Source organism: Manis javanica, chromosome 13 (genome assembly GCF_040802235.1).
Source record: "Manis javanica isolate MJ-LG chromosome 13, MJ_LKY, whole genome shotgun sequence".
Classification (NCBI taxonomy): Eukaryota; Metazoa; Chordata; class Mammalia; order Pholidota; family Manidae; genus Manis; species Manis javanica.
In genome coordinates, this window is record NC_133168.1 from 21,723,185 (window position 1) to 21,750,933 (window position 27,749).

The window sequence follows — 27,749 nt, forward strand, 5'->3', positions numbered from 1 at the left end:
CTCCTTAGTGCCAGCAAAAAAAAGGAATACACTCCCATGAAAAAGTATTACCATTCTATTATAGAGCAAGCAGAATTTTCATTTAAAGAAAGTTTGTGTCAGTTTTTATTAATGAAAATAAATGTAAATATTCACAAACTCCCTTTTGCCAATCTAATAGTCTGAGAGATGTTTGGAAGTCATTTAAATATTTTTCACTAAGTGGTACTAAGAAAAGATGAGTAATGTACATGTCTCTCTCCTGAAATTAATTTCATACAAACTAGAAATAATTTTTTTCCAGTATAACCAACTTTTTCAGTGTTAGAAATGAAGTTCACAGAGCTTAAATTTTTCTTTGAGGAGGAAACAAAATTCCTCAAAAAACAGCTTTGACTGTATCAATTACTACTTAACCATTCATTCTCATAAAAAAACAACAACCATTTTCTGGTTCCTCCCTGCTTCCCATTTGACTCCCCTCCCTCTGTCGGAGATGCAGGAAGAACCATCGGAGCCCTGCTCTCCTCCCTCCATTGTGACGCAGAAACAGTTCGGAGTCTTCATAACTACAGCTCCGCACACGCCAGAGTCAGAGCCCTGGCAGCGGCCAACTGAGCAGCTTTAGGAGAGGCTGGGAAGACAAATCAAGGGCAGTGCTTCAGATTGTATAATAGAAGCCTAGAATTTAAGCACACACATTTTCATATTTAGCACCTCTTGAAAGGAAAATTTTATAATAGAACTGCTTTATATTTAGATCGGTACCGTCTCTTGTTGCCTTGTCTTGTTACAATCCTCTGAGGACACTCTAGAAATAATAGTGACACAAAAGCCTCAGCATCTTTGGCAGAGGGAAATGTTCTTTGTACACAAAGATGTTGCAGCTGGCTCATCCTTACTTGAACCTTTACTCTGCCTGTTTTTAATATGTCCTTGCCTTGTGACTTTGTAATAAAAAGCAGATGAAAACAGGGATAAACATGATTTCTGTCAATGTGAAGTCCATGATGCTTGCTCATTCACTTTTGAACATGCAGCACTAGTATGTGCTCAATAATTATTTGTTGAATGAACAGGGCCATTGTGCTGTGACCAAGTTAAGATGTGGTCTTCCTACCACAGCATTTTTGGTAATTAATCTTAAAAACAAACATCCCACATAACCTATTGAGACAGGGACCATGGATGTAGTCAGAGTGAGGGCGTCCGGAAAAAGAAAGGCAGGATAATTACAGTCAGAGCAGTGTAACTACGTGCAAGGAAACCCCCACCAAAACTCCGTGTTAAACATTAAGCTCTAGAGTCTTTCTTCAGTGAGATCAGTTGATATTTCCCAGATAAAGGAAAGTAGCCCATGTTTTTATTATACTAATCATTTGTAATCATGTGTAAGATTCACTTTAGCATGCTAAATGGACTTGATGTCTCATTGAGGACAAAAATCCTAAGACCGCTTTTAACAAGTCCACTTCCCTAAGCCCTTTATCAGTTCCCCCAAATCCTCAACTGCCTATAAATCCCCTGGACAACACCACCCTGGGCTCTCTTGTCCCCTCCTGGCGCGAGCCAGGAGCTCTGTCATCTCACTGCATCTCTCAATAAAAGCCTCTCCCTGGCTCTCCTACCTTGTATGTTTGCTAAGTTCATTCTTTGACTCCACAAACAAGAACCCCAGCATCACTATTTTGTTCTTTTTGATACTGTTTCTTATTTTAATTATTATTCTTATCTATCCTATAAATACAATAGACTTCTGATTTTTATTGCTATATATGCTCCCAGAGCCATTCATTTACTTGTCTTGCAAATACTTATTAACAATCTACTAAATAAAATGCATGGAGAACATAGTTCAGCCTCAAAGACCTTATAGTTTGGAGAAGGTGTGAATGAAACCATCACATAATGTATTTTAGTCGTAATAAATCTTATGAAGGAAAAGTTCAGGTACTATGATGGCATTAAATGGGAGAAAAGTGCTTTGACATTATCTTATCGTGCTCTATTGGATAGATGTCACTTTAGTGGGCAACTTTTACCATGAGTTTCATCTCTTATATTTTTGGATCTAAACTTTGAGATAACTTATTAAATTTAGAAATCTCTTTCACCATGAAACCAATACATAGCTAATAGCTGTATCTAAATTATAAAAATATATAAATTATAAACACTGATAAAATATATTTCTGATAATTTTATAGCTCATTCCAGTTGAGATGCTATTAGGCAATGCCTGGTAATCAAATTATTAAATAACCAAGTTGTAGAAAAAGTGAAGGTTCCTATGGCCAGGATTCTCACCTGGCCCCAGTCGGCTTGCTCACTACACGTGTGTGGACAATTCATTTGTTACTGACTGTATCAAAGAGCCCTGCCCAGTGCTCTGGGCTGCTGCACAGCTGCAGGGCTGCAGGGCTGCAGGAGAGCAGAGGCTGGAGGGGCAGCAGCGCCAAGGACAGAGGCTGAGACGGCTGCAGGGCAGAGAGGCCCAGAGGCAGAGACCAGCTTGCTGCGTGCAGACTCACTCGGAGTGGATGGGATTCTAGTGATTGACCCGCCACTGTGAGAATGAAGTTGAGTATAAGCCCTTTCACCCCAAGAAGTTCCCACTGTCATTTTTTTCTATTTAACTCTTATGTGGCTGTGATTGAGGCTTTCAGCAAACCTGGAGAGAAACATGGACCTACTATGGTTTAGATTAGAGGGGAGGAAATAGGGTAATTAGGATTGAACAGGTGCTGAGAAAGAATATGTGTGTTTTCCATTAAAGATTCTTCTATAGAGAAACTGACAGAGAAGGCTAGAATTAGAAGGGTTCCTGTACTACTATCAATAACTTGGAGGGAATCAAACACTTTCAAACTTCACTCTTCCCATCATTCATGCTAAGCCTCTCAAAACAGAATGGCTGCTGAATAGCTATGTAGCTACAATGTCTACCTTATTCTGAGTAAGATTACCTCTGTGGTACAACGTGCCTGCAGATCTTGAATTAGAGCCCTTAGTAGGTGTAGGTGGGAAAGGGGAATATGTTTTCACCTTCCTGGCATTTAGTCACAGATTCAGGATTTTTGCAACACAGAATGGGACTTAATAGTAGAGATCAGATTTCTTAGGGTTGTTTTGGTAGACACTATAGAATGCTACAGGCTCACAAGTAATAGATGTGATCTGGTGTCTCTGCACACAAGCAGTGGTGTCACCAGCAAGCCATGTCTCCTGATAAAGTTTCTGAAGGGAAGTCCTATGGATGCATATGCCTTATAACACTGTGAGGTGGATGCAGGTGGTAAGAGAGGACTGGTAATTTCTGGAGCTTAAATCTTCATACAAGCTTTCCTATTCAAGATAGCCTAACGTGCCTATCTTTTGTTCTCATCCTAGATGCTTTGTGCAATGGCTAAGGACTGGGATATGGTTGCTGAGGTTTTTAGTTGTAACTAATGATTTTGACAGTGCTTATGGATCATTAATCTGAATAGAACTGAACATTTGCCATGAACACAGCTCCACAACAGAATACAGAATTCTCATCAAAGTAGGATGCATGTCCCTGGAGTGATCATCCAGCTGATGTTCGCACCTCCTTGGGCTTCAGTCGTGTTTGTGCTCGGGATGGACGGCCCGCGGCTCTCCCGTCAGAAAGACAAAGGGAGGGATGGTTGCGGCTACGAACTAATAGCCTTGCAGATAAAAAATACACAAAAGCCCACTCAAATCATGACCAAAATAGTTTATATTATAACTTAAAATAAAAAATTGTCACATAAGAAATAGCACACTGTAACTAATGCTTTTTCTATCCTCTTAAGAAAAGGACATTAAAAAATGCTGGACAAAAAGACATTAATTGCATTCCTTATATTTAATTTCCACATTTCACTTGCTACCCATAATTTCACCAAAATCGATTTCACCTGTCCTTTACAAAGTATTTCAGTTATTATTCTAGAATTGCATTTATTGGCATGTGGCTATTGAGCAATTGGAATGTGGCTAGTCCAAACTGAGATATGCTGTAAATGTTAAATACACCAGATATGAGAGACTTGGAATGAAAAAAAGAATGTAAAAATTCCATTTTTATATTGATATTTTAAAAAGATTGCATAAATTACCAAAATTAACTTCATCTGTTTCTTTTTACTTTAAAAAGATGAATGTGGCTACCAGAAAAATTAAAAATTACATGTGGTTCCGTTATACTTTTATTGGATAGCAACTGGGCCAGAACACTTGAAAACAAAGTGGCCATATCTTTAACTTACTAGTATCTTTTATACTTACTCATCATCAGCTTTTGGGATGGGATTGTAAAATAAAACAACAATCACACGAGTATGCATGCTTTTTTCTAATGAACATATATTAGTTTTTAAGTAGAGAAAGTAAAAATGTTATGTTCTGTTTATAATCTTAGAGTTACAGACAAGGACTTGCATTTAAGACACAGAGCAATTAAAACAACGAATAAACCAAATCCTCTTAGCACTCGTAAAATATATTTTCACCTGATGGCGCGTACAGACGGGAGGCAAATAGAGGCAGGAGCGGAGCTCCGAGGGAAAACGCGAGAGCTCACCTGCTTCCCGTGCGGACGTCACAGGTCTTGTTAAGTTGTCATGGAAGCTCTGCTACTCAGGGGACCGTTCATGTGACTGTGCACACCACGTGCTCACATTCCTCCCCGTTTCCAAGAGAAAGAGGAGCTGCTTTTCTGTCACCGAGAATTAGGAATAACAGTTAGTCAATGATGGCTGCATATCTGCGCTTTCCTTTCCTTAGCATGTGTCAATAAACTTCACTGGTTCTAATCATGGACATAAAGGGCCCTGTCCATAAATGATTTAAAATGTGACTGGTTAATAATTTTCAGTAAGATACCATAGTGCTATTTTTTTCTTATTGGTTAAGGGCAATTTGTCTTGAAATGTTCCTTTTGTGTTGGTTGCTTGTTGTGTTCAAAACTTCCTTCGAAACTGGCACAATCCCGTCCACCATCCATCCCCAAGTCTTCCTGTGAGGCCCTGCGAGTCTCCAGGGACACTCTGGTGCCCTCGGGGCGGCTGCCGGAGCAGCGGGGGCCCCCGCCCCCTGCTGGTGCAGCTCTCGGAGGATGTCTAATACGGAGTCCAGCTCTGTGCGGAACTTGTCCAGCTCACGATTCTTCAACTGGGCAAGTCTTTTCCATTTCTCGATTTCTTTGCTTTGTTCGGTTTCTACTACTTGCTGGGTTTGCTGTATGCTCTGTGAATAGAAAGTCCCTTATTACCATTAGAGTTCACAGTGGGGGTTGTTACAGAAGATCCTCTGAAACTTGACTAAAGTAAAGGCAATTTGACTACCACAGCCATTTTAAATGACAAACTGCTGGGCTACATTCCAAAGGAAGGGGACCGGGACACTCCCCTGCCCCAGCCTGCAGGCTGGAGACACAAGGACTGCAAGGATGTTCACTGAGTCCCTTGAAACAAGATAAGCACCAGCCTGTGCTTACATGCCCCCTGCATGTAGCCCTTTCCCCATCCCGCTAAGAGCCAGCCTAACAGGTCCGCAGTGGCCACTTCTGTGCAGCAACCACGCGAATGCCATCCACTGTTCCGTAAGTAACCCCTTAATAAAACTCATTTACTCACCAAGCTGGGCTAGTCTGGGTCACTTTTTGACCTGTCAGTTCCCTCACAACTAAGGGGAAGGGGCTTCTTTTACATCTCCCCAGGAATTTCACAAAGTGGGCGAAGTACATTTAAGAGATTACAAAGAGCTACAGTGGGACAACGCCGACTATGGTAAACCAGTGACTGGTGTATCAGAGGAGGGGAGGGAGGAGAGGACGCCTTATTAACAGGCTCCCCTGTGTCTGAAAAGGTTTTCAGGTGAAGAGGGTAGGAATTGGGAAATCTAGTATCCAATTCTGATAGAGTTTTACAGTCTTTTTGAAAAAAGCATTTAAAGCATCATAAAATTTTAATACCTTGGTATGAATCCAAACATCCCTAAAATGCTGTTCCTCCTAAAAATGGCACTTGAGATGCTGTCAAGACAGTTTTAACATACAACATATGTCATTAATGAACCACACATTATGGCACCAGAAATAATGATAAAACCACACATGTAGCATCAACATGTGCCAGACTTAGTTTTAAGCATTTTACATATATCTAGTCATTTACTTTTGACATACTAGGAATAGATTCTATGTACTTATTACCATTTTACAGGTAGGGAAATGGAGACACAGGTAAGTTTAAAGAAAATTTTTTTTGCCCAATGTTCACATACAACCCACAGGAAGCAGATTCAGGATTCACACCCAGGCAACCTGGAGAGTCCTTTGTCTTGACTACCACACTAGACCGCCTTGCTTATGTGGATCTGCTTTCTTCAACTGTAAAATGAGCATCCCCTCATTAAAATGATGTTTAGTTTTTTCAGGAACCTCCACACTGCTTTCAATAGTGGCTATATAAATTTACCACCAACAGTGCACAAGCGTTCCTTTTCCTATACACTTTTGCTGATACTTGCTATTTTTGTCTTTTTGATGATAGCTCTGCTAACAAGTGTGAGGTGATGTCCCATTGTGGGTTTAATTTGCACTTTCCTAATGATTAGTGATGTTGAACTCCTCTTCATGTATCTGTTGGACATTTAAATATCTTCTTTGGAAAAATATCTATTCAGGTCCTTTGCCCATTTAAAAATGATATGTGTATATATATATATATATATATATATATATTTGCAGTTGAATTATGAGTTCCTTGTATATTTTGTATATTAACCCTTATGTCATGTGTGACTTTTAAATATTTTCTCAGTTCATAGGTTGCATTTTCATATATTGATTTTCTGGTCATGCAAATACTTATTAGTTTGATGTATTTCCAGTTGTTTATTTTTGTTTTGTTGCTTTTAGGTGTCATACCAAAAAAATCATTGCTAAAACCCAGGTCAAGGAGCTTTTTTTCTGTGTTTTTTTCCTAGGGGTTATATGATTTCAGGTCTTACATTTAAGTCTGTAATCCATTTTGAATTAAATTTTGTGAGTTGTGTAAGATAGGGGTCTACTTTCTTTTGCATGTGAATATCCAATTTTATCAGAACCTTTTATTGAAGAGACTGTCTTTTCTTCATTGGGTATTTTTGGCTTCCTTGTCAAATATTAGTTGACTGTATATGCATGGTTTTTCTCCTGGGCTCTTGATTCTGTTACATTGGTCTATGTGTCTGCTTCTAACACCAGTACCACACTGTTTTGATCACTATAGCTTTGATTATATTTTAAAATTAGGAAGTGTGAGGCTTCCAGCTTTGTTCTTTCTCAGGATTGTTCTGGCTATTCAGGGTCTTTTGTGGTTACAAATTTTAGAATCGTTTCTTCTATTATTGTACAAAACAACACTGGAATCTTGATAGGGAATGCACTGAATTTATAGCTGGAGTTGGACATTTAACAATATTGATTCTTCCAATCCATGAATATGGGACACCTAATCCATTAATTTTTATCTACTTTAATTTTTTGCATAATGTCTCACACAGATCTTTTACCTCTTTGGATATACATTTATTCCCAAGTAGTTCATTGTTTATGATGCTTCTATAAATGGTATTTTTTTTCAGATAATTTGTTACTATATAGAAACAGTATGAATTTTGTATATTGATTTGTATACCCTGCAATTTCACTGAATTTGTTGAGTAACCAAGTTTTTGGTGGAGTCTTTATGACTTCCAATTTACAAAATCATGTCATCTGCAAATGGAGACAATTTTACCTTTTCCTTTTCAATTTTGGTGCCTTTCATTTCTTTTTCTTGCCTGATTGCTCTGGCTAGGACGTCAAGTACTATGTTGAACAGGAGTGATTAGAGTGAGCACCATTGTCATATTTCTGATCTTTGAGTAAGAGCTTTCAAATTTTTACCACTGAGTATGACGTTAGTTTTGTCTTACTATATATGGCCTTTATTATGTCTAGGTACATTCTTTATATACCTAATCTGTTGAAAGTTTTATCATGAATGAATATTAAATTTTCTAACATGCTCTTTCTTCATTTATTGAGTAGACAAGACTTTTATCTGTCATTCTAGTAATTTGATGTTATCACATTTACTTATTGGCATATGTTAAATCATTGTTACATCTCAGGAATGAATCACACTTGATCATGGTGTACAATCCTTTTAACATGCTGTTGAATTTTATTTGCTCATTTTTTTGAGAATTTTTACATCTATATTCATAAGGGATACTGGCCTCTGGTTTTCTTTTTTGGTAGTGTCCTTATCTGGCTTTATTATGGGGCAATGCTGACCTTGTAAAATGTGTTTGGTAATGTTCACTCCTCTTCTATTTTGGAAGAGTTTGGGAAGGGCTGATACTAATTATTCTTTAAAAGTTTGTTAGAATTTACCAGTGAAGCCATTTGGTCTTAGATTTTTCTTTGTTGGGAATTTTCAATTACTGATTCAATCTCCTTACTAGTCTATTCAGATTTTCTATTTCTTCCTTATTCATTATTGGAGAGTTTTATGTTTCTAGAACTTACCTCTGTCTTTTAGGCTGCCCAGCTTGTTGACATATAGTTTTCATAGTAGTCTCCTATGACCCTTTGTATTTCTGTAATATCAATTGTAATGTCTCCTTTTTCACTTGCATTTTGAGAGTTCCCCCTTTTCTCTTGGTTAGTCTAGCTAATGGCTTGTCAATTTTATTCAACTTTTCAAAGAACCAACTTAGTTTTGTTAATCTTTTCTATTGTTTTCCTGTCCTGTATTTAATCTTGGTTTCCTTCTTTTTGCTTTGTTAGTTTATAAGGTGTTAAGTTAGGTTGTTTGAAATCTTTCTTGTTTTTTGATGTGTGCATTTATCACTGTAACCTTCCCTCTCAGAACTGCTTTTGTTGTGTTCTGTAAGTCTTGGTGTGTTGGTGTTTCCAATTTCTTTTGCCTCAAAATACTCTTTAATTTCATTTTTAATTTCTTCTTTGATCCACTGGTTGTTCAGGAGAGTGTTGCTTAATTTCCATGTATTTCTGAGTTTTCCTCATTATTGATTCGTTTCATACCACTATGGTCAAAGAAGGTACTTGGTATGATTTTCATTTTCCCAAATTTGATCAGATTTGTTTTGTGGCCTAACATACTATCTATCCTAGAAAATGTTCCATATGTGCTAGAGAATATGTATTCTGTTATTGGTGGAAATGTACTGTATATGTCTGTTAGGCCCATTTTTTCTAGGCTGTTCAAATCCCACCATTTCTTTATTGGTGCTCTGTCTAGATGATCTATTCATTGCTCAGAGTGGGGAAGTACCCTACCATTATTGTATTGCTGTTCATTTCTCCTTTTAGTTCAATTAGTGTTTGTTTTATATATTTAGGTACTCTGATCTGGGTGCATATTTACAATTATCTTATTGATGTATTGACCACTTTATCATTACATAGTTACCTTTTCTCTTCTTTTAGTTTAAAATTTTAATATACCTGATAGAACTATAGCTACTATTGCCTTTTTTTGATTGCCATTTGCTTGAAATATCTCTTTCAATTTTTTCACTCTCTCTGTATGTCTTTAAAGCTATAATGAGTCTTTCAGGTTTTCACCATTATGATGTTAGCTTTGGGGTTTGTTGTATGTGGCCTTTACTGTACTGAGATATATTCCCTCTGTACCCACTTTGTTGAGTTTTTATTATAAGTGGATGTTAATTTTGTCAAATGCTTTTCTGCATCTATTGAAATGATACAGTTTTTATCTTTCCTTTTGTTAATGTGGTGTATCACATTGATTTACAGATGTTGAACCGTCCATGCATATCTGGAATAAGTTCCACATGATTATGGTATGTGATCCTTTCAATGTATTGTTGAATTCAGTTGGCTAAATTAAGGATTTTTGCATCTATGTTCATCAGGAATGTTGGCCTATAGTTTTCTTTTCTTATAGCGTGCTTGCCTGGTTATGGTACCAGGGTAATGCTGACCTCATAGAATGAGTTTGGAATTTTTCCTTCCTCTTCAATTTTTCTGGAATAGCTTGAGAAGGATGTGTATTGACTCTCCTTTAAATGTTTGGTAGAATTCTGTGAAGCACTGTGTGGTCCTATTTTTTTTTTTTAATTTAAAAAATACTGCTGCAATTTCATTACTAGTAATCTGTCTGTTCAAATTTTCTATTTATTCCTGGTTCAGTCTTGGGAGATTGCATATTTGTAGGAATTTAGCCATTTATTCTAGATTGTCCAATTTGTTGGAATATTATTTTTCATAGCAATCTCTTATAAATGTTTTCATTTCTATAGGGTCAGTCTTTTTTCATTTTATTTATTAGTGTCTCCTTTTTTTCTTGATGAGTCTAGTGAAAGGTTTTTCTACTTTATCTTTTCAAAGAAGCTCTTAGTTTCATTAATCCTTTCTATTTTTTTTAGTCTATTTCATTTATTTCTGTTTCAATCTTTATTATTTCCTTCCTTCTGCTAACTGGCCTTGTTTGTTCTTTTTCTAGTTCCTTTTGGTGTAGGGTTAGATTGAGATTTTTCTTGTTTCTTGAAGTAGGTCTGTATTACTATAAACTTTCCTTGTAGAACTGCTTTTGCTGCATCCCATTTACAAGTTACCTATTTTTAATATTGTGTACCCATAACAAATTGATGTACTTAAGGCTATTTTAATACGCCTATTTTTAAACTTTTAACCTAGAGTACTAAGTGAATTATGCATTACCACTATAAGAGTAGAGAATCTGACTTTGACAATGTTTACTATTACTATTCATTTTTACACCCACATTTATGATTTTACTGTTAAATAGCATCTTTTCATTTTCACTTGTTGACAATTATAATGTTTCGTGGTCCAGCACTTTTTAAGTTCAATCCTTTTGTGCTCCTCTGGGCCTCATGAATCTGGATATCCATGTTTTTCCCATTTTGGAAGTTTCATTATTACCTTAAATACACTTTCTGCTCTTGTCCTTTTCCCTGTCTGGGATTTCTGTAATGGGGATAGTTTGTTCTGATGGTGCCCCCATAAGTTCTGTAAGCTGTCCTCACTTTTTCACTCTTTGCCCTTTTTGTTCCTCTCACTGGTAATTTCAAATAACCTTTCTTTTGTTAGGTCAAATCTTCTATTGAAGGTGTCCTTTGAATTCCTGTTTTGTCATTGTATTCTTCAGCTCTAGGATTTTTTTTTTTTTTTTTTGGTTTGCAGTTTTTTGTTGCACTTGTTTTTGCTCATGTGTTATTTTTCTAATTTTGTTTAGGAAGTTGTCTTTCTGAGTGTTCTTATAGTGCACTAAACTTCACTAAAAGGATTATTCTGAATTGTCAGAACAGTCCACAGATCTCCATTTTGTTATGAATAGTTATAAGATCTTTATTAACTTCCCTTGATGGTGTCATGTTTACCAGATTTTTCATGACCCTTGAGTTGATATCTGTGCATTTAACTGGTCTCCTCTTCTGGACGTTACAAGTTTGCGTCCACAGGCAGTCCTTTGCCAGTCAGCTCAGCTCAGGGTTTTGGACAGGGCACAGCTGGTGGCATTCCTGGGCAGGTGGGGCTGTCTACTGGGGTCTCTTTTTTGGATGAGGCCGCTGCCTGAGCACCGAGGGGAGGGGGATGCTGGCAGCTGGGAACAGCTGGGTAGGACTGGTAGCTTGGTTTGCTGACCAAGCACTGCTATAGGATGTGCTCTACAGGTATCTGGATTCTCATCAGGCTTTCTAGTTGGGTACCGCTGGGCACTATACTCAACAGTACATGGGGCTAGGAATTAGCTTCCTTTCCCAAGGTGGGCACTGATCTTTGTTTGGGGACCCAAATCAGGTAGAACTGTGGACAAAGAACCCTGGACAGATGGTGTTACTAAGTAAATTGGCTTAACTCTTCAGACAGGCAGACCTGCTGGCTGGGCTTTCTGCACAAATGCCATTGTAAACAGAGCTGTAGGATGGGCTATAGACTTCTTGGTTGAATGGGGCAGGAGGCTGTATTCAGCAATAGATGGGATGATTAATTAGCTTCCCCATCCAAGCACAGTGGCTGAACTGGCTCCAAGGCTGGCGGGTGCTGTTGTTTGGGTCCTGAATGAGGCAAACTGCTCACCGACTCCCAGTAGTCTTGGTTCTGGCCACCGTCTTGGTTCTGCAGTGGATGCAGCACTGGTTCTCTCTCTACTTTGATACAGCTTTGAGGAGGGCCTCAGTCTACCAAGACCTGAGTGGTGCTTGCTGTAACCCCTGTGCCCCTTTTTGATCACAATTTGATGTCCTATGGTCAAGCTTCACAGATTCTTCCTGAAATCCCTATAATTTGAGAAATGAGTGGGCCTCCTGGGAAGCAACCCATAATGGTGGGTGAGCTCAGTGTTAACCCTGGGCTCTCTTTTTTCCCACTGGAGAAACCGTAGGTTCCTGGGAGCCCCCTGTTGCAGTGCTGTGCTAGCCGGGTGAGGAGGATGCCTTCAGCATGTGGACACTCTTCTTACCCTTCTAATGCCGTCCTTCTTGGTCTCTGTGCTCCAAGTGGGTGCTGCAGTCGCACCTCTGTGTCCGGGATTTTCACAGGTGTGTCTTCTCCATGCTAGTTGGTCTTCTTGTGAGGGAGACTGAAGTCAGGAATGATCTATGGGGACATCTTGATGACATCCTAATTTAGCATTTTACCATGTTGTATATGAAACACATCTATCACCTTGTTGAGAAATGTCCTACAAGGATGTCCTACAAGTCCTACTACATTTTTGCTTAAGCAAATAAAAGCCAATTTTGTAGACCATATTGAAATTATATATTTAAGATAAACATTTATTTGTTGAAAAATCCTGTATATATTTTAGAATTGTACTGTATATAACTTATTTGTGTACATATTAGTTGTATTTATAACAAGACTATCAAACAATTATTGGTGATAAAGCTATAATAAAGTATGTGCTTATAACAAGTAACAAAGATAATGTTAAACAAATTTATCAACTTATAACCATTTTCTAGAACAGGAATTACAAAGTTCTATACACATATAGGTGTGTCTGTTGAAATGGTGATGCACTATGATGCCTCAGTTCTGCTAAGGCTGATGTTTTCTTGGTATTCCATGTTTTTAAGAGAAGTCCACAAATAAAAGTTTAACAGTAAGAATGAGAAATCAGTTACATTAACTTCTTTGTTCTCCATTTTATATTTCAAAGTTCCTATAATGATGAAAAGCTACAATCTTGATATGATTTAATAGAACTAGGGTTTCTCTGTGGACGTCAGGTCTACCATAAAGCTTTGCATGTATATGATATTTTTTATTTTCAAAGATTATATAAATTTGTATTGTTATAGATGGAACATTTTTGTGTGCCCCCACTCCCATTCATCTATTGAAGCTGCAACCCACAGTGTGGCCACATTTAGGGTAAGGAACTAATTAAAGTTAACTGAAGCAATAAGGGTGGGGCCCTGATCAGAGTGCAGTAGTGTCCTTGTAAGCAAATGCATCAGAGAACTCTTTCTTTATTCCCCTCCCCCAGCCTGCAGTCCACACACATAGGCAGGGCCACCTGCAAATCAAAGAGGAGAGTTCTCACTGGAAACTGAGTCAGCTGTAACCTTGACCTAGGACTTACAGCCTCAGAACTGTGAGAAATGTTATTTCTATTGTTTAAGCCACCCAGTTTATGATACTTTGTTGTGACAGCCCAAGGAGATTAATACACTGTTTATGTGAAGCTAATAACAGCACCAAGGCTGGCACCTAAAAATAAATCATGCCCTTAGTTCTGCTATTTTTAATTTCTATTAATTAAATTGTTTGTAATTAAGTGCAGTAATCATACTAGTAGTGGTAGGCACATATTATTTTAAATGATCACATTTTAATATAAATCTATTTCTTACAAATATTTATTGAAATCACTTGAATATGGAACATGTTTTCCAAACAAAGCCCTGTTCCCAGGGTTTAAATGCCAAACTTTTTAAGTACCAATCAATAATTAAGAAAGAACATGATACAAGTTGCTTCTCTATTTTCCCAGATAAAAGGCATACCAATATTTAGGTATTTGACATTTGAAGTCTTATTTTGTCTCAAAAGTTATACATTAATTTTTTTTATAAACTCAGCACCCAATGAAAACAATAAGAATACAATGAAAACAATGACAATACTATAGCAAGCTAGAGATACTTAAAAGTGGCGAATTTTATAATATGTAAATGTGATTTACTACTTTACCTGTTGAAGTTCCTGCTCTCTTTGTTCATGTCTGGTGTATGGTTTTCTTTGGCTTCTTTCAATTCCTCTAAGAGTTCTGCTATCTAAAATTGAGGTAAGAAGTAAATGAAAAACTATGATAAGGAAGTAATTTTTTAACAGGTAGTCTTTAGGGGTAAAAATGTTCATCACCTCTTCTCTGTATAAACTTCTCTAGATAAGAGATTTATTGTTACAAAGGTATCTTGAGTAGTTAGAATAATTAATAGCTTTCATTACATACATCAAGGAAGTAAAGGTTCATCTTAGCCCTGAAATGACCTCATATTCCAAGTTTCCAGATGACTGGACTGCCTTCTCCCTCCCACATATACCAGGCTGGTTATGGCACTCAAAATGAAGTTGGGCGTTTTCTTTGGTGTATTCAGCTTTGCCATAAAGTGTTTAATAGGCGATTACTTTTGGGATTAAATAACGCATTGAAACCACCCAACACACAGAAAGAATTTAAAAATTATGGATCCTTTAGTCCACTCCCTATAATTCTATTTGCAATTCTCTTCTAGATCTTATTGCTATAATTTATAATAATTCACTCCACAAATAAATGTATGTGTATAAAGTAGAGATAATGAAGTAGTGAACTCTTTCTGTGCTGGCTGCTGTTTAGGTCGTGAGGATGCAGAGACTAAAGACATAGTCCCTGTCTTCATGGAGGGCTGGTCTAGTGCAGTACCTCCTTTTTCATACCATGGCTCACAGAGAAAATGGTAATATTTTGGGGGCACCAGGAGTAAAATGGAGAAGATGTGAGGAATCTCTAAATTGGGTTTAGTGAAACAATTAATTGCATTTTCTTTATGCTATATAATTATGATAATTTGGTAATTGTTAACATCAAAAGGCAAAGTAAAAAACAAGCAAATGAAAATGGTTAAAATGAACAAATTCAATGTTTTACCTAATAGCAATAATAGTAAAACACAAAACAAAAAAAACCCCCACATACTTCTCCTAAGTAAGTTAAAAAAATGTGAAAATACAAGCAAATTAAATCAGAGTCAAGTCTAAATACTTTAAATGCGGAACATCCCCTGATGTCATCATCAGTGAAAAAAGAAACATGCAGATATGAATTGGGATGGTTTGCAGAAGGGCCAGGGAGAGGCCTTACAGAACATGCTGTGGTGATGGGTGCCGGGTGTAAAAATCTTATATGCTAAAACAATGATTATTAAAAATTGTAACAAAACAAAACAAAACAAAACAAAAGGATTATTGAACTAAAGAAGTTGTCAGAAGCATTGTCATACACATACTGGTCAAATATCAACTTTTCTGTCAACTTTACAAAGATTAAACAATGATTCTGAGTTTGTCATAAGAACACTTCCAGCTATTACTATCTCGTGATCCATAGGTAACCCACTCCTGGGACACCAGACGGGAAGTTCTAGCCCAGTGAGAGCAGTCGAATGGATACGAATTCTCATCAGGTGCACTACAGTAGAGAGATGGGGATGCAGGAGGGACACAGAACTTAAGAGTGGAGGCCTGTTCACTGGACACAGCTATGTTTAAACTGATTCTTAAATGACAAGTAGTGCTAAGTCATGACATTATCATGTGCTTGGCACTATGCTAAGTACTTTATACATGTTGTCTCAGTTACTTTTATTTATCAAGCCTTACATTTATTGTCTGATTCCCCAAGTAAAGCATAAGCTCCATGAGAGCAGGAATTTGTCTACTTTGTTCTCAGTATTCCCACCACCTGTAGCTATGCATGACAGAGAGTGTTTAACAATTATTCATGAATTAATTAATGAATTCACCTTTCACTGATTATTCATTTGTAAATTACATAAATTTAGAAACTTGGTTCTAGACAAAGAGAAAATGTCTCTTCATTTGTACTCATTTAAAAATAACTCTTAAGAGTATAAAGTTGAATATTTTTAAGAAAATCCTTGTAGTTCAGTGAATTTATTAGTTTCTGGAGGTAAATGGGCACAGAGACAAAAAAATGCATGATCAAGAATGCTTCCTGCTACTTGATACTACAGAAAACCTATGTGGTACCAAATGGCAACAGCCTGAATGTCCAAAGGGAAGGCACTGGTGAACTGTAATTGGGAGCCTGGGAGCTAGTATCAGAGGCCCTAGATTCTAATGCTGGCACTTCTACGTATTGATTGGTAAACCTCAGACAAGTTATGTCATTTTTTGTAGTATCAATGTCTTCATCTATAAAAGGAGAATAACAACAATACTTTGTGCTGAGAAACACAGAGCACTTTACACAGTGCCTAGTACATACTGAACAAATGTTTATTATTACTATTTGACTATTATACAAATGTATAGCAAAAGTGGTAATAAAGATATATTAGATATGAAGATGGGATGGGTGATGTCACAATGGTGACATAGGTTATTCCTGCTCCCCTTCACAGGAACAGCTAACAGCTATTCATGGACAAGGCACCACTACCAAGAGAATCCTTGGTACACGAGGCTGGGGCTGAAGCACTCTTGCACCAGCCCGACCAAGACAGGCCATATTAGAAAAGTAGGAGCAGCAGCTGCATGCTGCCCACACCGCCCCTCTGCCAGGCTGGTGACACCTCACCGACAGAGATCTCCCGAGCCTGTGGCTCCTCCAGGTGGACAGGAGAGCCCAGGATGGAGATCCAGCTCCGCAGCATGTGTGTTACTTCCTGGAAGCCCCAACTCTGGTCTTGCCCCATGGAGATTATGGGGGACTCCGTGAGGACTGACTACTGGGAGTCTGACTGTGATGGAGAAGTAGGGAGGGGCTGGTGAGAACCCTGGCACTGGGGTCATGGCAGACTGAGTTCTATGGCAGACCTGCAGCACCCGGACAGCGATCCCAACTGGCAGTTTTGCTCATGTGTAGAACCAAGTCAGTGGTGCCGTCTGACAAGGTAGTGGGGTGAGGGTGTAGGTCTCCTGATCTGGGTCCTTGAATGAAGAGATTTGCCAGCCCTGGCGCCTGGTCTGTACCCTCCCAGGCATGTGAGCTAAGTCATGGTCTGGACCACTTCTAAGTGACGGTCGCAGCCCTACCCGACCACGAAGTTGATGGAACATCTGGAAAGCTGAGTAGCCCAGCCACACTAGAGCAGAGTATGGAAGTCAGAGCTGACAGTCTGCAGAGCAAAGCCAGTGACCTGTCTGGCCAGGGTACGTAGGCTGCTTGGCTGGGTCAGGACCACAGACAAAGAACATCACTGGTATTGGAGCTGGGTCTCCCACGGCCTGAACCGGGAAGGAGACTGACTGAAGGCCCCCAACCACTGCTGCCTACAGCTCTCAGCCTGCCTGACCACGGGTCCAACCGCAATACACGGGAAGCTGTGCAAACCTGCAACAGCCCTGCTTACAAAGGCACCTGAAGAGAGCACAGACTCTCACTCACTCTGTCTGGCCAGAGAATGCACGGCACAGGTCTTGCCTGGTTTGGGTCTCCAAACACCGAGCTGAGCAGGCCTTGATGGGGCCCATAGCCCCACCTACTGCTGAATATAACCCTCAGTCATGAGAGGCTAGTGAGCCTGACCGGAGAACTCAGGCAACCAGCGTTTTCCACCAGTGGACAAAATCCAACCAAGAATTTCACACTAGGCCATCCTCCTCCTGCCTCACTTTGGCAGGGAACTGAGGCAGAAATCTCACCCAGCTGTGCTCAGCCGGCACCCCACTCACCCAGCCTGAGAGCCGGGGCAGTGGCCTCACCCAAAAACAGGCCCCCAGGGCACACTCCTCCTGCCCAGGAATGTTACCAGCAGACACACCCAGAAGCCCAAACTGAGCCGACTGGGAAGAACTGTCTCTGCCAAGTCAGACCTGTAACATATTAAAGAGAAGACTGGTTTCTCAAATATGCAGATAACGAAAAAGGAATCAAGGACCATGAAAATCTGGAAACTGCCATCAAGGTAAGTAATAAAGCTCCAGGAATTAACCGTAAAGAAATGGACATCTATGAACTATCAAGGAACTCTTAAATTTAGAGAACAAGAACATAGAGACAACTAAACAAAATTAGGAAAACAATACGTGAACAAAATGAGAGGTTTTACAAAGAAATCAAAACCATCAAAAACTCCAAAACAAGTTGAAATCCTCGAGCTGAAAATACAATGACTGGCCTAAAGAATCCAAGAGCGCCTGGACAGCAGACTCAACCATGTAGAAGACAGGAGCCCACAATCCAGAATACAGGCAATTTAAAATTGTCAGAGGAGCAAAAAGGAAAATAAAAATGAATGAGGAAAGCCTATGGGGCTGAATGGACACAATTAAAAGAAACGATATCCACATTATGGTAATTCCAGAGGAAGAGAAAGAGTCAGAAAGTATACCTAAAGCAATAATGGCTGAAATGTCCCAAATCTGGGGAGAGAAGTGGATATCCAGATCTGTGAAGCCAACTGACCCCAAGGAGGTTGAACCTGAACAGGGCTACACGGAGACACACCATCATTGTCAGAAGTCAAAGACAAAGAATTTTGAAAGCAGCATGAGAAGAGGAAAAAGTTACATACAAGGGAACTATCATAAGACTATCTGTGGATTTCTTAAGTGAAGTGTTTCAGGGCAGAGAACGAGGTGACAGATACAAAACATTGAAAGAAACTGTGAACCAAGAATTCTACACATAGGAAAGTTGTTCCTCGGAACTATAGGTTTTGAACAGACAAAAGCTGCAAGAGCTCATCACCACTACACCTGCCTTACAAAGAGGGGATTCTTTGAGGGGAAATAAAAGAATGGTAACTAATGCTGCAAAAACTTAAGAAGGTAGCGTGAAACTCATTGGTAATGGTATATATAGAGTAAGTTAGATTTTGTAATATGGTGATGGTGGGGCATAATTCATGTATAACTCTAAGAGTTAAACAACTGTGGTAATAATAACCATAGTTATAACAATCTGCTATTAAATGGTATAAAAGATAAAAACTGTAACATCAATGACCTAAACTGGGAGAGGGAGAAGTACAAATGTAAAGTTTAGGAATTCTATTGAAGTTAAGTTGTTACCAGCTTAAAAGAGGGTGTTATAATTTAAGATTACGTTACATATATTTTATGTAAGCTTCATGGTAACCACATGGGAAAAACCTTAGTATTTACACAGATGACGATAAAGAAGTAAAAGCATACTGATACCAAAATCAAAACACACCAAAAAATGGAAGGATATGAAACAAGAAATAATGGATTTATAAAACAGTTAGAAAATAATGAACAAAATAGCAATGGCAAATTGTTACCTATCAGTAATTACTTTAAATATAAAAGGATTAAGTTCTCCAGTCAAAAAAGCCTCCCCAAATGGCAGGATAGATTAAAAAAAAAACAAAGAAAAAACACGATCCAATGATAGACTGAGAGTGAAGGGATGGAAAAAGATATTTGAACAAATGGTATACAAAACAAAGCAGGTGTAGCCATACTTACATAAAACAGACTTTAAACTAAAAATGGTAAAAAGAGACAAAGGAGGTCATTATATAATGGTAAAGGGGTAAATCTTTCAAGAAGATACATCAATCATAACCATTATTTATGCATCCAACTTTGGAGCACCCACATATATAAAGCAAAAACTATCAATGCTAGAAGGAAAAATAAACAGCAGTACAATAATAGTTATGAACTTTAATACCTCACTCTTAACACTGGATAATCCACCCAGAAACAGAATAAGGAAACAGGAGACTTAAACATCATCATAAGACAAATGAACATAACAGACATAGACAGAATATTCAATTCAGCAACAGTAGAAGACACATTCTTCTCAATCACACATAACATTTTTGAGAACAGAAAATATGTTAGGCCACAAAACAAGTTTTAGCAAATTCAAGAAGATTGAAATCATATCAAGTATCTTCTCTGACCATAATGGTATGAAACAAGAAATCAATGAGGAGAAACTCACAAACATATTAACATTTCATAATACAATTAGTTGGTTTGCTTGTGCTAATTTAATAAATCCCTTAGTAATAAAAAATGGTCTATATGCTTCAAAGAATAGAAAGCACAGCTTATCTGGTTTTTTGGACTTTCTAGAAACAAAAAGATCTTAGAGTCATAAAAGTGGTGTATTTGCAGGGAGATCTATTTCCTGTGGTGATACTGTCCTTGGTAATCCAGCATCACTGCCATGATTGCTTTACCTATTTCTTTACCAAATTAAATAGTGTAGTACTTAATATAGAAATGGCCTTAACCATTCAATTCCCCACTGCCCAGAAAATCTCAAAAAACCCACAAATATATTAGTTAATCAGTTAAATATTTGAGCTTCATGTGGAGAAAGCACTATTTCCATAAAGAAGTTACAAATACGTTGACAAGTGACAGGTATTTTCAGGTTATATCTATTTCTACATTTAAGTTAAACATTTATACAGAAAGATGAATATGATTGAAACAGTTAAGAAATGTTATGTTGGCTCAATGTTTTGTTTATTTCTTACCTCTTTCTGTAGAATTTCTTCTCAAACTTGAGAAACTACAAGAGACTCCTGTTTACTCTGCAGCTCATTAACCTGATTTTGGAAATGCTTGATAAGTACCTAGGAAATTATGTTAGAAGTACAATGTAAATAAGTTTTTCCTTGAACATTATCTGAGAAACAAAGAAAGCCAACTTTTTTTGTACTAAAATATTAAAAAGATCTTAATATTTTAAAATGACCAAATTCGATATCAGAAATAAACTGCCACAGGTATAAAGTTTGTTGAATTAATTAAACTCACAGAATAAATTTATTTTGTTCTTTCAACATTTAATATAAAGCATCATATGTATCACAAATTAATGAATATGAATCTATTTGGTTTCTTTAGTATTCTTCTTCTGAAGTTCCAAAAAAAATACCGTTTAAAATAAACCTCCATGGCCTTCGCATACAGTAAAACAACAAATTTGACTGGATCTATACTGTTGGAACTCAACCAAGAATTAGGGGAAGTGCAAATTGTAGCGCTCCAAAATCTTACAACTACAGACTATCTACTGTTAAAAGAACATATGGGATGTGAACAGTCCCCAGGAATGGGTTGTTTTAATTTGTCTGATTTCTCTCAGACTGTTCAAGTTCAGTTGGACAATATCCACCATATCATAGAAAAGTTTTCACAAATGCCTAGGGTGCCTAACTGGTTTTCTTGGTTTCACTGGAGATGGCTGGTAATTATAGATCTGCTTTGGTTATGTAACTGTATTCCTATTATGTTAATGTGTGTGCGCAATTTAATTAGTAGTTTAAAACCTATACATGCTGAAGTTACTCTACAAGAAGATATGTCAAAGAAATATTCAATCTTCCCATGTTTTCTTCCGCCTGCTACTTCTATAGCTTTTCTTCTTCCTTCCTCATTACAACCCTTAAATAGAATTCGTGTCTCATATCGAATTTACCGAGCATCATAATTCTTCCAAGTGGTAAAGATACCTCAAGACAAATGCTGGGCATAGAAGCCACAGGGCATAAATCCGCAAAGAAGTAGAAAGCTAACTTTTTCAAACAATAAGGCTTCTCTCTCACTTACCAACTTTACATTTCCCTGTATGGCCCCGGAAGATGACTGGTTAGCCAGAGACGGGTAAGATTCCTCAAGGGAGGAACAACCTAAGACAGGCACAGTCGCAGGGGGGCCATCAGGTGAGAAATTGGGGATCAACAGAGGTGAGGCTTAGAACCTCACCCCCCCTGTTTTGAGAGAAATCTTCTGCATCCGCGGATGTTTTATTGCCCTTGTCAAGCTTGGATTAACATTTAGTCTACAGGCACACACCTGATCATCTACATTTGCTCTCTTACAACACTAAACTATGTTTCCTACCTTCATCTTGCATCTACCTACCACTTCAGCATTTTATTAAAAATAATAATAATAAAGAGAGAAATGTGGTATCCACATATAAATCAAGTATAAAAATCAAACGAATATTCATATTTGAACTGATTGTTTATAGGTCATAATGCATGATCAAAACCAAAAGTTTCTGTGATGACTGCCCTTGTACTGTTCACCATGTAACTTATTCACTATGTAAGAATTTGTTCTCCATGTAAGACCTTGTTCGTTATGCTTCAGAAGATTGGAGACTGACGAAAATCAGGCTTGGGGTGGATTAATGATTGTGCATTGAACATTGACTCCCCTATACAGAATTTTATTGTTTTTAACAACCATTTGATCAATAAATATGAGAGATGCCCTCTCAAAAACAAAAAAAACAAACAAAAAAAAAGAAAAAGTACAGACTTCCAATTGTAAAATAAATAAGTAACCAGGATGTAATGTATAGCATAAGGAATATAGTCAAAATATTGTGACAACTTTGTATGGTGATAGCTTGTAGCTAGAATTATCATGTATATAAATGTTGAATCGAATCACTGTGTTATACACCTGAAACTAATGCAATACTGTGTGTCAACTACCCTTCAATAAAAAAATTTTTTTAAAAAAAGCAAAAAGGCAAAAAAAAATTTAAAAAAAAATAAACCTCCATAAAGTCCAAACATTTTGAAAAGTGACCAATTATCTTTGTAACACTGGGAATAAGTAGGACAATGTTTCTATTAAAGGGCAATTGACTGAATAAAGACAACATGAGCCTAATAATATCTGTCTTTTTTTAGAAATAACTGTCACTTGTATTTTTAGACAAAGAAACCAAAATTTATAAATACTTCCATCAAGAAACTGAAAAAACGTAGGGAACATTTTTATCTCTTATCTCTAATGCTTTTTTAAAAAATTACTATTTTTATGATCAGACTGTGCTGACTTTCATTTAACACACAATTTACCATGTTACACTTAAAACTCTGGGAAAGTAATCCTCAGGGCCCTCCAGCACAATGCCACCACTCCTCCTGCCTCTCCCGGACTGCTCCTCAGTCTGTAGTCGTTTGGTACAATGTTTACGCTGCCCACTACCATCCCACTCCTACGTGGGAAGAAGCTAGACAAGTTATTTGCAAAGCTGTATAATGGTTACTTTTGTAAAGCACTTTACATCTTTTTCATTGAAATACTCATTTTTCCGAACTACTTGAAATTCAATTACAAACCTCATTACATTTCACCCTAAATACTCCAAATATTTCAACATGCATCCTTATAAGGGCATTTTCTCATAAAACCACAATAACATTTTTATACCTAAGAAAATTTATAATATTTTCAAAATATCTAATATCCAGTCCATATTTAAACTTCCCCAATTAAGGGATTTGTTTTTAATCAAGACTATTAAATAATTATTGATGAGAGAGGTGGTGGTGAGATAATTATTCTTAAAGTTTTTCCCCCTCAGCTTGTGTTTTACAATTAAAACCTACAGAAAATAAGAAAAGTACAATGAATATTCATATATTCTTCAACTGATTTACAAACTGCTAACTTTTTGCCCTATGTGCTTTTTCCTTTTCTTTTCTGGGGACATGATTTGAAAATAAGTTGGGGATATAAATTCTACTTTAATGCTGTGTTTTCACCTTGCTAACAAGCACAGAAGATGGGCCAAACAATAGATATTCATAGATATTCCAAGTAGATACATACACTAACCAAGAAGGAAAATACATTTATTCAAGGAAATGTGGATGAGCTGTCAGCTACCTTGTGGTAATTCTTAGAGACTATGCTTCGTAATACTAGAACTGTGGCTACAACTGTGTCTATCCCTCTGTTCATTATTTTGTCCCCAGTGCCTGACTGTAGGCGCCGAATCATTATTTGTTTAATGAATGAAAAGTAATGGGGCAGGAAGAACAACTAGGATAATTACTTGTCAGCTGGGGCTTGGGAAGGAGGGAGATGGTTCAACATTCAAGTTCAAGTACCAAGGTCTTGACCATCCATTACAACTAACTTAGGAGAAGACCTGTTTGAGAAATGTTGGGACAAAATTGTAAAATCAGATATTTAAAGGGTATGATTTTAAAGTACAATAGTTAAGCGTATGGTAATGGCATCTTGTCCTATTAACAAAAAGCCAATCATTTCACATTTCTATTACCAACCTCAAAAAAGTAAAGTAAAAAATATTTCCCAATTAAATAATGTTCAGTTAACAGTCCTGAAAACAATCATGTTAAAGCCAAAGAAAGTTTGTTTAAGTCATTACCTCTTGAGTTGCTAGTTTGCGATTTAATTCAGCTACTTTGGAAGAAGAATTTTCTAATGCATTTTGGCAAAGGAGTTTCTCTATTTCCCTCTGATGAGAGGCTTTGAGAGACGTGATGTGTGCTGCAGCATCTTCCTTGATCCTTTAGAGCAAATTAAAGAAAACCACACATAAAAGCAGCTCTTCAATTCAGTCAGCACAAAAATAGCATAAGAAGCCTGAAACTTAGAGAAGCAAAGGGAGAGCGTGCCCCAGTATTGTCCTGTGTGAGGAGCTTTATACATTATTGCCTCTGAGTTCTTAGAACCATTCCACGGGCTTGCTATTACTTGCTGAATTTTATAAGGACAAACTTGAGTTTACGAATGCGTGATGTACCTGGGGTCTAGATCACTAACCTGCAGAGTCAGGGTTCAAACCCAGCAGAGTTGGACCTCAGAATTTGGGCCTTCCATTTGACTCGTCTGGGGCTGAACTTTTGGAAGGAATTAACGGTTCTAAATGTCTGCGTGGATTTAAAGCAAAGGGCTTGACATTTTAACTTTTAAGATAAACTCAGATTTTTTGTGCAGATTTTTATTTGGGTAACCTGAGTTCCCTACAGAATCTCCAATGCTTTGTCTATAGGCAACATGCCTCAGTTCCTGGTCTATGCATACGACTCCAGGCTAGCTCCTGCGTCACAACAATACAGTGATTTTTATGGCGATTATCAGGCCCAGGGTAATGTGCACCTAATTCATTCAGACCATTAAGTGTAAGAAACCATTGGTTTTTCTCTGTGACAAAATCTATGCACTCAGAGGCAGTTAGTAAATGGTAAAGTTCTGACTAAAGACTTGATACATTTGTTACAGAAAAACATTTTCTCTCTTATTGGGAAAATTATTTAAAAATGACAGGGTTTGAGACTCAAAGCAGGTACTTAGTAAGTCATTGTTGATATATAGTAACATGGAAATTCCCAAACTATAAACAAATTTATCAATTGCTTACTTGACTATATGAATTATTTCTTCATGGAAATGTGAGATTAGGGTCCTAGGAAAAGCATAAATAGCTAAAGCACCCATGATGTAACTGATCTAAAGTGAAAAAAAAAGCCTAAAATCTGGGACTAGGAAGGATTACTCCTCACTTCTCAGGCCGAGTTATCTGAGAAACAGACTTGGACAGGGCCGCCTTTCTGTCTGGCGTCTGTAGTGATCTGCGTCTGAGTGGGAAGTTTGCTTGAGCTGCTGCCTTTGTGATCAGCTCAGGAATCTCTGAGAGCTCACTGTGGGCCGGGCCACCCTCTGTGTGGCCTGCAGCAGTGGTGGGGCTGCTGGGTTAGTGAAGTGGGCAAACCAACCAATGTGTGGCTCTGCCTCAGCTGGACCCCCAGCTCCAGGTTTGTACACCCTCAGGGAGGAAAGAGCTCTTGAGGCCGGCACCTGCAGGCACTGACCTGGTTGGGCTGAAACCAATCTGAGGAAGCTGTGAAAGTCTCCCTCTACCTGCCACACAGCAAACTATGCTGCTGCTGCTGGGCCTAGTGGGTTGGCTCCTGGCAGCATGTGCAGGGAGGAGCCTTGGGGCTGCATTGTCACCAAGGGGGATGGAACATCAGGGGTCCTGAGAGTTCCTGATATTTTGGGCCAAGGAAAGACTGGGAAGGTATCCTCCACCTGCATTTTCTCCTGAGGAGAGAGTTCTACCCAATATTCACCCATTTGGTACCCTCCCACTGCTGGCAAGTCTTTCAAACTGCCACCTCTGCTTTGAGTCTCAAGACTGGTGGATCATGTCTGCCCTTCACACTGACTGGAGTCTCAGCCTCCCAGAGTGTTTTATTTGTCCCTGGTGTCCATCCCTGCTAATCACCAGAACCCAGTGAAATGCAGGCCTCCAACCCCAGGGCAGATCTTCAGGGCCAGGTTTGCAGAGTTCCTGGGCTTCTACTCCCTCCCCATTCTTTTCCTCTTTCTCCTGCCTGTAGGCTGGGGTAGGCAGAGAGCCTTGGTCTCACTCTCAATCTCAGCTCTCTGCCACTTTACCCTTTTCTGTGTATTCTTTCTCCTCAGGTACAGGTAGTCTGTTCTGCAGTCTTCAAGTCATTTTCAGGTTTAGTTGTATTTGCTGTGTTTTCTTCTTTTATGTGTTTTTGGGAGGAAGTTTGTGCCTTGCCTTCTTACTCCACCATCTTTAATCCAGCACTTCCCACCTCTCTTCTAATATATTTTTTTCAGAGTCCTGGTCATTCACTCTACAATCTAAGGTTTCCACTGTAGTCCTTGATCTCTGTTTGCCCAAAGATATGTCAGAACCCTCACTGAACAGTGGTGTTCTCACCTTTTCCCCAGAAGGAACTCAGTTTATTTAAATAGTTTAGTAGTTAGAAGTGTGCCCCCTTATTTCAACCACCAGAGTCTATTTGAATCCCAGATAACACAATTTATTGCACTAATTTTTATTTCTCACCCTCATCTTCAACTAGGGTCAAAAACAGAGATGTATAAATTGAGCTAGATTGAATTATTTAACAGTAGATACGAAAATGGAATCTCTTGACAAGGCACATTTCCTGCCTTTTATTTCCATGCTAATAAACGTCCACTCCCTCTTCATCTGTGAAAAGAGGGTAGTAGTAATAATAATACCTATCTCACAGATTTGTTATAAGGATTAAATAAGTTGATGTGTATAGGTTAATCAGAGAAATGTCTGGTTGGGAAAAGTGATCAATAAATGTTTCCTATGATTATTATTTTCAAAATAATCTGCACTTTCTCACTTTCTCTATTATTATTTTCAAAATAATAATAGAAGGAAGGCTGAGAAAGTGCAGATTCTGTCGGGCATCTGGGCACAGGATTCTTTTGTCCCTAAGTCCATTGCATTATTTCTTGGGCTCATATCATTTACACTTTGTACAATACCAAACATTACTTAGCTGAGAACACTACAGGGTCTGGATACTTTAGTAAGTCTTTTGCTGAGAATAAGTAAAATAAGGCTTAATATTTCAGAACATTAACAAGTAGAAATTTCAAATAGTCAAAATTTTCTCCCCCTATGTATTTTATACTCTATTGTTTTGCAGGAAAGCATGTAAGATTTATGTAAACAAGTTGATATGTACAGATTTTTATGTGGATTAAAAAAAAGGCAAATGTTGCAAAGTACTAACAAATCTTGTGTCTAGGTGATAGGTGAAAGGAAAGGAGCGACACACAACAGCAATTCACCAGAGAGTTCCGCTTTATTAGGGAAAGGTGCTGGGTTATATAGGAGGGGGCATGAATTGATTGAGGTGTCACTTCTACGGGGCTGGTGGCTGTTGGCTAGGTGCTGGGATTGGGAGGG

At 38.1% G+C, this 27,749-nt stretch overlaps 1 long non-coding RNA gene across 2 annotated transcripts; it reads right to left on the bottom strand.

Moving 5' to 3' along the window:
* Window positions 1–4,889: 4,889 nt before the first annotated feature.
* LOC140845758 (uncharacterized) lies at window positions 4,890–24,544 on the bottom strand. 2 transcript variants are annotated; one of them, XR_012124641.1, is made up of 3 exons: window positions 24,405–24,544; window positions 14,234–14,316; window positions 4,890–5,232 (listed from the first exon to the last, which is right to left on the bottom strand). It is a non-coding gene; the product is annotated as an uncharacterized lncRNA (long non-coding RNA). The 2 variants fall into 2 exon arrangements; XR_012124642.1 differs by lacking the exon at window positions 24,405–24,544 and adding an exon at window positions 18,031–18,122.
* Between the last annotated feature and the right edge of the window lie 3,205 nt (window positions 24,545–27,749).